The following is a 13,824-nucleotide window of genomic DNA, read 5'->3' on the forward strand; positions in this document are numbered from 1 at the left end:
TAAAATGGGGACAGCAATGCCTGCTTCTCAGGACTGCCCTGAAGCTCTAGTGTTAGGTACTGCCCTGGCGCGAGCCGTGTGGACCAGGGCAGGGTAACATTCCCTTCTCTGTTTTGAAAGTTTTCGAGCCTCTACAATGTATGGGTTTGGTCTGGAGTTAAAATTTTCTTGGATTTGAGAGTTCGGTTCCTGCTAGAGGTCTTGGCGCCTCCTTGTTTTTGCTCCTGACGATTCTGTCTGTGTAGGACTCTGGGGGCTCTGACGTGCCCATTGGCAGAGATGCCTGCAGTTAAACAGCCCCTCTCTCCAGGAGCCCCGCCCTCCCACAGCCTGGGGAGAAACTGGGAGATACAAGTCAGACACCTACCTGACCCATGGAGACGCTGAATGGTTGAGGTGTGCAAACGGATGTGCATCCATACACACAACACTCAGGCACACACATGCAATTTAGCTTAGGGACAAACATACACATTCACAGTAGGGACACAGGGAGTCATCCCCTTAAGTAAGGATTCATAGTCACACAAATCGACACACAATGATAAATACAGGCACGTGTCTAAAAGGAAACGTGTAGAACCTGCACACAGGCCAAGATGGCTCAGGTAGGCATCCCTTCAGTGATGCGGAAATACAGGAGACCTGCGGACCCTTGGGGTCACAAGCATGGACGCTCTCCTCTGGCATGCCACTTCACACAAATAGGCACACGCTGGCGTTCGCAAACATGAACGCACAGACACACGCACACTCTCCCCGCCAATGCACAAAGAGGCGAACCCTGCCTATCACGCCGACACATTGGTGCATACGCCCACACCCTAGGGAACTAATATATCCGCACAAGGGATCAGAAAGCGGAGGAGGGCCCATGCCCAGCTCAGAGTTTGGCTCATGCCAGTCAGCAGCCGTGCTAGTCCCAAGGAAGCAGGGAAGCTCTTTCTTTTCCTATTCCCCCCCACCGCCCCAGTTTCCTTGTCTGTGGAGGGCAGCTCCCAGCCAGGCTGCCGCCAGTCTCAGAGGCTCTGGGGCCTCCCTCCCCAGCGGGGCCCCTGCTCAGCCCGCCCCCAAGCTAGGAGCTGCGGGCTTTCCCAGAGTGGTGCGGCCTCCTCCAGGCTGTGGAGTGTGACCGAGCGCCTGCTCATTTGACACAGGTCACCGAGCCTCCAGCAGATGCGGCCCTCACTGTGGGGGGCCTGGCAGCCAGAGGGGGCTGCAGGGGAAATCTCCGAAGGGATGAACTCCAGCCCCTACACAGTCTTTCTGCAAAGCCCTGAGTCACAGACACAAACTCGGTAATCTATGTTCACGCTCCAGCCTGAGCGATCCAGACACGGCCTCTAGAAGACAACAGCCAGCGCTCACCACCAGCACCTGTGCAGCCACATATGCACTGTGATATTCCAGACACGCATCCCAGGCTGGGGAGCCGGCACAATGGCACACCAAGTGAGATCCGGGAGGGAGGAAGAGGGGGCAGCTGGGTCTGGCCGCTTTCCCCCTTGGACTCTGAACCCCTGTGCTGTGTCTTGTCAGTCCGGTTGGTGGGTGCTTGGGAGTCCGGGAAGCCCTGAGACCAGGTGCATCTGCAGACCCAAGGCCTCCCACTGCTGGGGGAGGCCAGGCTCCAGGACACTCCCCGCCCCAGATTCCTTGCTGTAAGTCATGAGCATCGAGAAGAGCCCAGGAAAGGCAGATCTGGGCCCATGGGGAGGGCTACTGAGGGGGCTGGTATCTGAGAACACCCTTCTGTGTGCAGTGCATGGGACTTTGAGGTTTTGCTGAGGTAGCTGGGCTGGGGTAAGGGGACAGGACAGGGCCAGCACTCACAGCTGCTTCCTTTCCCTTCTGCCTGTCTTCCCCTCACACCCTGGATCCTGCGTTTGCAGAGTGTCGAAGGTCCTGGGTTCTACCTTAGCTCAGACTCAGGTCTGCTGGATGACACTGGACCGGTCTCAGCCTCAGCATCCTCATCTGTAAACTGGGCAGGGTGGCCCCCGTTGGGTGGCTTATGGAGGTGAGATGAGGCCTGCCCTGATGAAAGTTTGGAAAGTGTGGCTTGCTTTTTCTCCCTGGCTGCCTAGGGTGAGTAAGAGAGGCTGTATGAACAGGAGTGGAAACTGCCTACTCCCCACCCAGTTCTTGCAAAGCGGTGTCAGGAGTGAGCATGCCCACACTCTGCTCTCTTCTGGGCTGCAATGTGTTTTTGATGGAAAGAGTCTGGCAGGGTCCTGCTGTCACAGATTCTGACCTGGGGCAGTGCCAGGGTCATCGTGTCCATCCGGTGCCTCTGTGCCGATTGGTGCCAGCTGGACAGATTCGTAGTGCTCGCCACCGTCCAGAAAGCTGTCCCACATGGGATGTGATCATTGTTCTGAGCTGTCAGGCTCCCACGTCTTCCCCTCTAAACTCAGCCCCTCCAGGTGTCCTCTCCCTTCTCTCTTGCCTGTGCTGGCAAAAGCCTGGTGTTACGGAGTAGAGGGGTGGGCTGGGCATTGCTGCCTGAGGCAGAGGACGGGGAAGCAGCCTCCGCTATTTAATCCAAGGCTCCCTATTTCTCAGTCTTGGTGAAAGGCAGGAGGGATGGAAGGTGAAATATCTCTTAGGGATGAATCTTTCTTTGCATTCTTTCCCCTGCCTCAGCCCCTAAGCCTATGGGTGGGGATGGGGGGGGTCCTCCCAGTGCATCTGTAGAATATTCAAATTAGGGGTGGTCAATTGCTCTTAAAATTTACTTTCATTTTTAGCAGAATGGCAGCCTCTGAGCTGGTGCTAATACCCACAATCCGGTTATGCAGAACACGCTTTCTGCAAATCGGTAAATCATTAGCGGGGATTAATCACTCTGAAAGGCTGGGGCTGGGTTTGAGTTTCTTTCTTCTTCTTTTCCTTCTTTCTTTCCTTTTTTTAAAAACACACTTTTAATCTGGATGGCTGCAAAATTCACCACTACAGGGTGGGGTGGGAGCAGTGAATGATAATTTAAGTCCTTGTCGCCTTCAGTAGAAGAGTGAGGTGCTTTCCCGGGCCTGGTGCTGACTTGGTGTCCTGGCTGAAGGTGAGGAGTGGGCAGCTCGGGTAGGGTGCAGGGGAGGAAGAAGAGTCCCCTTGCGTTTGTGTGTGATACAGTGTTTGCAATACCGTGTTGGGCTTGGTGTGCTTGTGTATATGCTGACAGTATATTAGTGTGCTTGCACGAATCCGTGTGCTTGTACTTTATAGATTTCCCTAAAGTATTTGTGTGCTTGTATTAGGGTGCTGGTGCTTGGTTTGTGTTACTATATGGGCATCAGTGTTAGTAGTTGTGTCAGAACGTGGTTCTGCTTAACAGGGTTTTATTTTTGTTTTTTGTTTTAAAAATTTTTAATTTATTTTTGAGAGAGAGGGACAGAGCATGAGTGAGGGAGGGGCCGAGAGAGACACACGCACAGATTCTGAAGCAGGTTCCAGGCTCCAAGCTGTCAGCACAGAGCCTGATGCGGGGCTCGAACCCACAAACCGTGAGATCATGACCTGAGCTGAAATTGGCTGCTTAATCAACTGAGCCACCCAGGCGCCCTTGACAGGGGTTTTAAAGCTCACAACTCTCCTTTCTCAGCCTCCTCCACGTAGCCCTTGAGGGGCCATAGGTAGAGCTGGAAGGAAGGTCCCAACGTCACCTGCTGAGGGCGTGGCTCCAGGTTAATTTACATATTCATGAACTGCTGCCTCCCTAGCTCTTCACTGAAAGAGACTTAGTCCAGTAGGGAGGCCTCTCAGGGCAGTTGGGGCTGTTAGGCTGTCAATAAAACCCCTCTCCCCCACCACACCCCTAGTGGCTGCCTCCTCCACCCACGGACCAGGAACATTCAGTACCCCACGGTTTCTGAACCCCAACTTCTGCACAGCTGCAGTGCATACAACTCTAGCTCCTGACAATAGCTGTGTGGTTGTGAGGAGAAAGGTCTTTTTCCTTCTGGATCCCAGCTGCCCCTGTGAAGGCTCTTAGAGAAGGTGGGGGGAGGTCATTCTTCCATCCAAGCTGATGCGTGGAACTGTCTCCCACTTTATGTCCACACTGGGGCCGGCCTCCTTATTCCTCTCTCCCTAGCCTAATGCTGCCCAGCTTTGGAGAAGTAATTACCCTCAAATGACTGAGTAATGACATTTTTAGGGTGTTGGGCAGAGATGGGAGTATGGAGATGAGGTCACAGGACCTCTTTCCTCCAGCCAGTCTCAGGTATGGGTTAGAAGTAAGCCTTAGTTAGTGGGCCTGGTCCTCACATCAACCCACTTCTTCCTTTAGCCCCCCAGCTCCCTCTTCTTATAGTCCCCTCGGGTGGCCCAGGCATTACTGTCGGCCCCACCACAGATGACACAAGTGCCCTGTATTCCTGTGCCTGTGCCTCACTCATCACCCTGCTGTATGTGCCTTTCTCCCTTCTGTGTAGCCGACTAGCCTGGAGCCAGAGGGAGGGACAGAATGATAGGGCTCTTTGACTGTTAACAAGTTGGGGGCTCTGGAGAGAGTTGGCTGGGCTCAGTGCTGGCCTTCCTCAGCTTTCTTGAGGGTAGCAGGTGGAGGGTGGGAGTGGCAAAGGAGGATTTAGGAACGATATTTTCCCAGGGACCTCTTAGCATCTTTATGTATCTCTGGTGGCAGACATCTGTCTGAGATTAGGGTAGCATCTGCCTGGGCTAGAGACAACATCTGTTTGAGGCTGGGACACCTGGCTGAGCCCAGCACATTATCTGGCCCCGGGACAGCTTCTGTCTGGGCCCAGGACATGTGTCTGAACCTGGCACAGCATCTGTCCGGGCCTGGTACAACATCTTCCTGGCCTGGGGGCAATGTCTGTTTGAGCCCTGGACATCTGTCTGACTTGGGGATGTCTGCCGAGCCTGCAACAATACCTGTCTGAGCCTGGGGGTGGACTTGTCATGGTAGATAAAATCACCCTCGAATCTCGACTTTGCTTTGTGGCTGGGAACAGAGTATATGTCAGACTCCTATCCCCGCTCTCCTTTCTAAAGGATCCTTGGGTAGAGTGCCTCGGTTTACCTCCATTTGTAGGCCCATTGACCCACTGGCTCTGAGTACCTCAAGGGACGGCCAAAGCCTACACATCACTGGCTCCAGGGAAGTCATGGTAAAAGAATGTGTGTAAGGGGAGCAGGTAAATCCTAAAATCTAGTGACTGGTCTAGGATACGTCTCCCTTCCTCTAGTCCCTGTGTTGTGTTAGGTCAGATGCGTCCCCAAGATGCAACTTGGACATGTCACTCGCTTCCCGAGAAGCCTTCCATTTCTCTTTACTGTGTAAGGTGTTACCTCCAAAGCCCTGCCTCTGCCCATCCTCTGAACCCAGCAGCTTGGAGCTTCTGTTCCCAGACACACATCAGGCCCTAATGGCTCCCTACCTTTGCACACGCAGTTCCTTCGCCTTGGAATGCTCCCTCCTTGCATTCTTCAAGTCCTAGTTCAAGGGTCTCATGCTCCCACTCGAGACTAAACCGTGACATCTGCCCTGCTTCCCCACTGTATTGTGCAGACCGCCTTGGTGTTAGCATTTACGGCCCTGCATGGTCAATCATTACCCTTTGTGTGTCTGTCCCTTCTATGGAACTGTGAGCTCCTGGGGGTAGTGGGCCCTGTCTCTCCAGCACCCAATTCCTCGTCTGTAGTGGTACCAATAAAGAATGGCTGCTGAGGGACACCTGGGTGGCTCAGTTGGCTAAGCGTCTGACTTCGGCTCAGGTCATGATCTCAAGGTTTGTGGGTTTGAGCCCTGCGTCGGGCTCTGTGCTGACAGCTAGCTCAGAGCCTGGACCCTGCTTCAGATTCTGTGTCTCCCTCTTTCTCTGACCCTCCCCTGTTCACGCTAGCTCTCTCTCTCTCAGAAATAAAAACAAAACAAAACAAAACAAAACAAAAGCGGCTGCTGAATGACGGTCTCATTTCCTTCATTTTTAAAATGGGGGGTGAATAGGGAGGGGGAGATACTGGCTTTTAGTATCAGAAGGAAGTAGACACTGGCTTTCAGTCTTAGAAGAAGTGGGCTTCAGAGAAGAGGGTGTATCTTTTTTAGAAAATTTTATTGTTATTTTTTTTTTAGAGAGATAGTGCAAGCAGGGAAGAGGGGCAGAGGGAAAGAGAGAATCCTTAAAAAGTTTTTAAGTATGTATTTATTTAAAAAAATTTTTTAACGTTTATTCGTTATTGAGAGGCAGAGAGAGATTGAGCATGAGGAGGGAGGGTCAGAGAGAGAGGGAGACACAGAATCTGAAGCAGGCTCCAGGCTCTGAGCTGTCTGTCAGCATAGAGTCCAACGCAGGGATCAAACTCATGAACTGTGAGATCATGAACTGAGCCAAAGTCGGACGCTTAACCAACTGAGCCACCCAGGTGCCCCTGTATTTATTTATTTTGAGAGAGAGCAAGCACAAGTGGGGGAAGGGCAGAGAAAGGAAGAGAGAGAATCCCAGGCGGGCTTCACATTGTCAGTGCAGAGTCTGACGTGGGGCCTGATCACACGACCCTAGGATCATGACCTGAGCCAAAATCAAGAGTCAGACACTTAACTGACTGAGCCACCCAGAGGCCCTGAGGGAGTATCTTCTTATTTGTATCCCATGAGCCAACTAAAGCTGCAGGGTGCTGGGTGACAGGCCCGGGCACCCTGGACAAGGGCCCGGTCCTGCCCAATGTTCTTTATCCATGACGTGGGTGAAGATGTATAGGATCCAAAGATCCCACACATTGGCTGCTGGTAGGAGCAGGGAAGAGCAACAAAGGTCAGGGGCCACAGCGAATCCAGATGTAGCGGCCTCTCTGGGGGCCATGGGGATGGGACTGAATCTAAGCCAGGAGGCCTCTGCCTGGGTTCAGTCCTTGAAGGCAGATGGGAGCATCAAGGCCTGGCTTAGCTTGTGTGGAAAAGTTCCAGGGTTCCTAGGCTCACTCTGTCCTGCCAGACGGGGGAGGTCACGTAAGGGCTTATGAATGTAAGTGTCGTGTCCAGAGCGAACTTTCCCCTGGTCGACGTTACCTGGCACCTGCCAGGTTTCGAGGGACATGGAGCCCCAGGAGAGTGGAGCAGGACGATGGGGAGGCAGCTGAGAAGTGAAAGCTCCATGACAGGGCCGTTGCCTTGACAGCTTTTATTCCACCAGATAGGAATGTCTTTATAGTTTTTGCTGATGATAAAAGCTTATTTGCAAGCATTCTTTCCCTCCAAAACACATGAAACAGAAAGTGGAAGTCCTCCATTAATCTCTCTGCCTCACCCCTTCATAACTACTCCTACAGGCTATATCTCTCCAGAATTTGTTTGGATAGACACACTCTATTTAATAATAATAGCTAAGATTTATTGAGTGCTTACTATGCGCAGGAATTATGCTAAGTGGTTCTACCTGGGTTTATACATTACAGCCTCACCAAAGCACTCAGAAGAAACTGAGGCTCGGAGATGGTAGAAATAGTTGTAGTCCAAATATAGTGGGTACTCACTGGGTGCCAGCTGCCAGTCTAGGTACTTTACATGCTATCTCATTTAATGTCTGTGGGGGATAGTGTCTGGGCGAGTGCGTGTAATAGGTGGTCAGTAAATGGTGGTGGATACTGCCAACTTGGAGGTTTGAGAATCTCAGATGCTGCTGCTGGGATTATTCAGTGGACCTCGAGAATGAGAGGGCTCTTGTCCTGAACCTCCTGAGCACTGAGGCAGGCAGCCTCCCTGGAACTGGGAGATGCTGATTCAGCAATGAAAGATGTAAATTCCCACCTTGGTTTGCATGTGATTTACACATATTTATTTATGAGTGTCTGTGATTGATGTCAAAGTGCCTCAGTGATTTTTCTGCCAACCTTCAGGGTCCTTCAGAGGGCAGGGTTAGCGGGGACTGGCTGTAGGCTCCGAGTGTGTATGCATGGGCTGTTGGGTGAGGTGAAAGTGACAGCCGTGGGTAGGTGGGTGGCGGCCAGAGGGTTGAGTTGTGGGCAGACTGGAGCTCAGGGTTCTGGAGTGGGTGATCTGGGCAGCTGGTATGAGTGGGGGCTGTGTGTCAGTGTATGGCAGAGTCCAGCTAAAGGGCTGGGGCAGAGTCAGAGCTCCAGGCACTGGGGTGGGTGGCTGATGAGCCTGTAGGTGGCCACTGTCTTGGAGAAGCCAGGGTGCCAGCCAAGCTTTCTAGATAGGAACTCAGACCCAAGGCTCTGGGGCAGGATCTGGGGTTCAGGGCAGGACACATGGTCGTGGAGGGCTTCCAAACAGAGCAGAGGATCAGAGATGGGAAAGGGCCTCTCTCCAGAGTCCCTCCCCCTGATGCTGCCCAGGGCGGGAGTGCCCTGCTTGGGTGCCCCCAGGAGAGGGAAGGGAGTGCTCTCTGTAATCAAGGCCTTGGGAAACTCTGCCAATCAGCAAGAATATTTCATGTGTGCTGGTTGTGCCCAGCCCTGTGCCTGGCACCACGGGGAAGACCAGTCTCAGCCTGTAAACCTTGGCAGCGGAGCTGGTGAGATAAGGAGGCAAGGGCAGGCCCCGACCTTGATTGAAGGCTGCATGCCTGACACCGTGCGGCACTTTCATCCATTACCTCCTTTGATCCTCAGCAGGATCAAAGGCAGTGGCTGTCTTATCTCCTCATAACAGAGGAGGAAGCAGAGACTCAGAGAGCTGTAGTGACTTGCCCAAGGCCACACAGCAAGTGAGTGGAAGAGTACAAATTTGAACCCAGCTCTGTCTCATTCCGGAGCCCCGGTTTACTTAGCCTCTTAACCAGTTTATTATGCCTCAGCCAGGTGTGAAGTAAAGATAACACCTACTTTGCTTAATTGTTAAGTGAGCTCAAGTGTGTAGAGAGATTAGCACAGAGGCTGACACACAGTAAGTGCTCAATAAAAGTGCCTTTTTTTCCCCCTTAAGGGGTAGAGCAAGGATTCTTAAATCCTGGTCCATTTGACTCTACTGTTTGCATGCTGACATGGTTCTTGCCAAGGCTGCTTGGGAGGGTGTGGGCGTGGTTGGGGACAGAGCATGATCTTCTTTGTGGGTTGGGTGAGCCCTTGCCATGCATGGACACAAATGGTCACCAGTGCATGGGAGAATCATCTGCCAGGCCACACAGAGCCCCTCTTGGCTCATGTTCTAGCTCTGGGTAGGGTGGGGACACTGAACTTGTCTAGTTAGGATTGCCTGGATGTGTGTGTGTGTGTGTGTGTGTGTGTGTGTGTGTGCGCTTGGTGAGGGTCGACTGAGGAAAGAGAGACAACTTTGGGGAGTGGGGGAGCTCTATGAGCAGACAGTGGTAAGGGCCCTTTGTCATTTCCAGTGGCAGAGATTGGAATCAAATGAGGGCATGAATCATGTGAAGATGCGATGGAAATCATTCATGGCAGAAGGGGCAAGTGTAAAGGCCCTGGGGTTGGAATGAACTTTGTATGCCTTTCTTGGTAGTTATAGAGATAATACTGATTTGTATCTTCCAGTGTTTAAAGTAGAAGAACAAAGTGGGAGCAAGATTCACTTATTCATTCATGCTTTTTTGGGGGAGGGGAGTACGGAAAATTCCCTTTATATGCATACAAACATACATCTTTTATTGAGATATAATGGACATATAATGTATTAGTTTTGGTATAGCATAATGATTTGATATTTGCATACACTGGGAAATGACCACCACAATATCTAGTTACTATTCATCACTGTACAAAGTTACAATTTCTTTTTCTTATGATGAGAACTTTTAAAATTTACTCTCTTGGCAACTTTCAATATACTACCATATTACTGACTATAGTCACCATGCTGTAACTTATGTCTGCAGGACTTATTTATTTTATAGTGGGAACCTTATACCTCTTTACCCTCTTCACCCATTTTATTCATCTCCTAGCACCTCCACCCCTGGCGGCTGCTTTTCTGTTCTCTGTATTTATGAGTTTTGTTTTGTTTGTTCGTTTGCTTTGTTTTTCAGATTCCACAGTGAGACCATATGGTTTTTGTTTTTCTCGGTGTGTCTTATTTTACTTAGCATAATGCCTTCCAGGTCCACATTTATTCATACATTAATTCAACAAATATTTAGTGCCCACTTTGTGCCAGGTACTATCCTAGGTGCTGATGGCTCATGGTTATTGAGCACATGCTCTGTGTCTAAGCATTTTACATTTGTTAAATCTTCATGACAACACAAGGAGTTGGAGAAGCCTGGGGAGACTGTTGGGCTCCCTTCAGTTCCTCCAGCCTCTTTCCATCTCCCAGCCTCACCGGGGCACAGCATCTGCCCCCCGGTAAGACTGGGATCCCCACAATGGATGAGGCAGGGTGGTCTTGAGAACCTCAAAGCTACCCAGCAGACTGAAGCTAGAGAGGGTGAGGTGTCTACCTTAATCGCATCCAGCCTGCCCATGGCCTGCCTCAGAACTTCCTCTCCCTGGGGCTCTCAACCACATCTTCCCTCCATGGCTTAGCTCCTGGCTCTGGCTCTCTCCAGCCCCCTGACTAGCTCAAGCCCTGTCCTCGGGCCTCTGGGCTCTGCTCAGGGAGCCTAGTCTCAGCTTGGGGCCGAGGCTCCTGGCAGGGAGAAAGCAAGGTTCCATTCCTGCTGTCTGATGGCACTGTCCCAAAATACTCCCTGTGCTTTGCTGACTGTGCTGGAGGCAACATGGGTGGTGGTTACCCTGCCTGGTTCCCTCTGTCCTTTCCTTAATATAGTCAGTGTATAGGCCTCAGCCAGAGTGGGCCTCTTAGTTCCTGAGCACTCATCTATGTCTGTGATCTGGGCCCTTCACTCTCTCCTGCAGGAAAAGGGACAGAGAAGAGGAAATCAAAAAGTTACTGGAAATTCAGAGGCCGAGGAAGGAGTATGGTGCCTTAGTCAGTCTTGGTGAATAAAGAAATCTGGCAAAAGGGGTTTTCTGGGTGGGATGAAGGGAAAGGGAGGTCTTATACTGATGGGCTTGCTAACCTGCAAACCATGACTCCACCCATCCACCTACCCATGCACCTACCTGTCCATCCGTCTATCCATCATCCACTCACCTGTTTATCTACCCACCCATCATCCATCCGTCTCTCCCCCCATTCACCTGTCTGTCCATCCATCCGTCTGTTCGTCCATCCATCCATCCATCCACCCATCCATCCCTCCAGCCATCCATCCATCCATCTATCCAGTCATCTACCCATCCATTCACCCACTCACTCACCCATCCATCCATTCACTCACCCATCCATCCACCCATCCACCCATCCATCTATCCCACACACTGCTGACTGAATGCCTATCATAGTCACTGGTTCAGTTATGCATACTGAGTGCATGTGTTGGAGAGCTTTTCAGTGTCTATACATTTGTGACCTTTCTGCTTATGTATTTGCTCTCCCTACCTGGTTCTCAGAGAAGCTCCTTGAGAGGTGGGGTTCCTGTCTCCACTGAACCCATCGGAAATGCTCACTTGGCCGTGGGGTCGTCAGCAGCTGCCAGGCTTGGGCACTCTGGGGCCTGGGGAAATGGGGATCTTGCACACTGCTCCAACCCCTGCAGGGCAGGGCTTGTGACCCTCACCAGGGCCCAGCCTGGAGGATGCTGTGCTGCTCCAGGGGCGGGGCCTTGCTGCTTGGCGGCCTGCCTGCACTGCTGCGGAGCCCCTGGCCCCTTGCCAGCACCAAGCTTTTGGAGTGGTGGAGTTGTGTGGCTGTGGGGCCTCTCCACATGACTGTAGTTAAACAAACAGGCTGGGAAGCAGGGTCAGGGGCTGACTGCCATGCTGGTAAGAGCAGGAGGAGCGGAGTGTGGACTCAGAGGGGTGGCAGGGGGAGCTCGGAGCAAGGAGCCGCTGTGGAGCCAAGAGTTCAGGTCAGTCCACCCCCACTCCCCGCCCCGACCACCAGGCCTGGCCGGACAGCAGACGTGGGCAGCCAACATCTGTGGGGTTGAGCTGCCCTGGCTGGAGGTGAAACTGCTGCAGACAAAGACCTAAATGAGCACAGAGTGACACGGAGAGGCGGAGGGATGTAGAGATTGAGGTTTGGAGAGAGAGAGAGAGAGAGAGAGACTCAGAAAGACAGAGACAGAATCAGGTGGGAGGAGGAAGATGTGAAGGGCTGGGAAGAGAATGGCCAGGGGAGGGAAGTCCAGGGCAAGGGGAGAAAGCGGTGGGCCGGGAGGAACAGCTCTTCCAAAGGCAGGAAGTATGGAGGTATGAAGGGCCCCCTCCCTCGTGGATGGCCCCAGCAGTGAACAAAACTTTTCCACTTGCTTAAGCTCATTCAAGCCTCACAATAGCCTGCTGAGAAGGAATTGGATGGGGGTGGGGGTGTGCCTTGTTGTGGGGAGCAGTGGGGGAGGAGAACTGCAGAGCCAGACCGGGACCTGAGGACTGGCCATGAGGGGACCCGCGAGATGGGGGGGGGTGGTAAGTGATTTAGAGACAGAGCCCCCAGCTAGGCCTGGGTCCCTCCAATGACAGCCTTCCCCAGCTGTGCTCAGTGGCTATTTATGGGCTTGGCTGGCTGGTGCTTGACGCTCCTGCCATTGTGACATTATTGCTCTTGGGAGGAAAAAGCTGTCCAGGAGGCCTCTCTTGTCCCCTTCCAACTGTCCCCAGATGGCCGACTGTAGTAATGTGGGCTGTTGATGGCTGCTGGCTGAATCTACCTCTGGGGATTGACTTTGGTGAGTTGGTGGACAAGAGGCACGTTGCCCAAAGTTCGGCCCCCTCCCTGGGAGGGTGGCCTGCCTCCAGCAGCTGCTCAGTTGGGGTATGCAAAGGTCAGGTCCCCTTGCTTCACCTTGGGACACTTGTGAAGGGCCATCCCAGCCCCAGAGCACCTCTTAAGCCTGGCCCCTTCAGTGTGACTATGTCACATGCCAGCTTCTCCCTTTGCCCAGTGCCTCTCTCCTGTCTTGCTGCTGTTCCCAAGAGTGTGTTTCAGTAAGTCTTCATGCACATCTCATGGTCTCAGAGCATTTCTGGGGCATCTCACCTGCGGCACTAATTCAAAGCATGGGGCCCCAGCCTGGGCTCAGCTCAGCTCAGCTTCAGTAACCTTGTCTTCGTCTTACTCCCCACCCCCATCAGACAGGGCTGGGTTCTGCGAGCAGGCGTCTGTGTATATCTAGGAAGAGTAGGAGCAGGAGGGGATGCCTAGTTAGCCTCCTCCATAGTGGGCAGAAACTCCCTCCCCAGCCCCATGAGAAAAATCACAGGGAACTTGCCGCCTGGCATAAGGGAGGTACTCAGCAGTTTTGAAGAGAATGACTTTGGTGCCTGTCTCCTGCCATCAGAGCAGCAGGAGAGCCTGGTGGCTAAGGGTCTGGAGCCTGACTGCCCAGCTCCCATGGCAGCCCGCCATTCAGAAGCTGTGTGACCTAGGGGTGCCTGGGTGGCTTAGTCGGTTAAGNAAAAAAAAAAAAAAGAAGCTGTGTGATCTTGGGTGATAAGGGTGAAGTGACCTAACAGATGTATAAAAGTACTTAGGACACAGGTGGCCCGTGGATGTTCGCTATCATCCGTATTATTTTTGTTATTCGCAGAACACCATCCAAACCTGCAGGTCGGTGAGCCCGCACAGCCCACGTCTAGGAGATGCATACACATGAGGCGAGCAGTCATTTCTTATGTCAGCAAGGGGTCTCGTGTTACCCTGCATGCCTGTAACCCGTGCTATGCAAGCCCCTCACTTTGCAGACAAGACTGAGAGCGTGGCTCAAAGCCATATGGGGCTTCTAGGTTTAGGGAGACCTAGGCTCTCATGTCCGGTTCCTAGGCTAGGCTCAAGCGTCTTTTGTCCCGCATCTTTGGGGTCCTGGGTCAGGGGACTGGGCATGCCCC

The 13,824-nt window shown here is 52.5% G+C and overlaps 1 long non-coding RNA gene across 3 annotated transcripts in view; it reads left to right on the forward strand.

Moving 5' to 3' along the window:
- LOC144222622 (uncharacterized) overlaps positions 1-13,824 on the forward strand; it is a 73,360-nt gene that overhangs the window by 8,659 nt on the left and 50,877 nt on the right. The gene's annotated exons all lie outside the window — the stretch shown is intronic.

This window comes from Crocuta crocuta, unplaced genomic scaffold (assembly GCF_008692635.1).
Source record: "Crocuta crocuta isolate KB4526 unplaced genomic scaffold, BGI_CrCroc_1.0 scaffold303, whole genome shotgun sequence".
NCBI classification, from domain to species: domain Eukaryota; kingdom Metazoa; phylum Chordata; class Mammalia; order Carnivora; family Hyaenidae; genus Crocuta; species Crocuta crocuta.